The sequence below is a fragment of the Arachis ipaensis genome, chromosome B01, assembly GCF_000816755.2.
Source record: "Arachis ipaensis cultivar K30076 chromosome B01, Araip1.1, whole genome shotgun sequence".
NCBI lineage: Eukaryota > Viridiplantae > Streptophyta > Magnoliopsida > Fabales > Fabaceae > Arachis > Arachis ipaensis.
Genome location: NC_029785.2, coordinates 129,849,231 through 129,849,808, shown reverse-complemented (window position 1 = coordinate 129,849,808; position 578 = coordinate 129,849,231).

Below are 578 nucleotides of genomic sequence, written 5' to 3'. Positions count from 1 at the left end.
AATGAGTCTGTATATATATACTCATTCGCCGTCACTGATAAAATGGGTATAAAGTCACTTTCTAGTTTCTAGCTAGGGTTTCGATACATAAGATAAAACCCATCCTAGTATCTTCACAAAATATATGTAGGCTACTTTCATGAACTCATAATTGATAATTCTAATAAGGGCTTGGGGCCACATTATTAACAATTATCATAATTCATTATATGTCAACAGTCAACACAACTCCAAAACAATGAGGCCAACTAATGATGACGAATAATAAAAAAAAAAAAAAATTAGAGTTTCCTAATGAACATATATATTACAATTAGATTCATTGAACAAGGACATGTGTTACTTTTGTTCGACACATGTCTATTGTATGTCTATTTAATGAGATACAAAATTAAAAGAAATATATAGTCATACATGTTTACGCACTCTATATCTTTTTATCTTTAATATATCAAATTTTTTAAATGTTTAATTTAAATATATTTTATTTTATTATTTTAGTTTTACCTTTTAATAATATTATTTTTTTACTATATATAATTATTCAATTATTTTTAATTATATGTAAATAAATTATT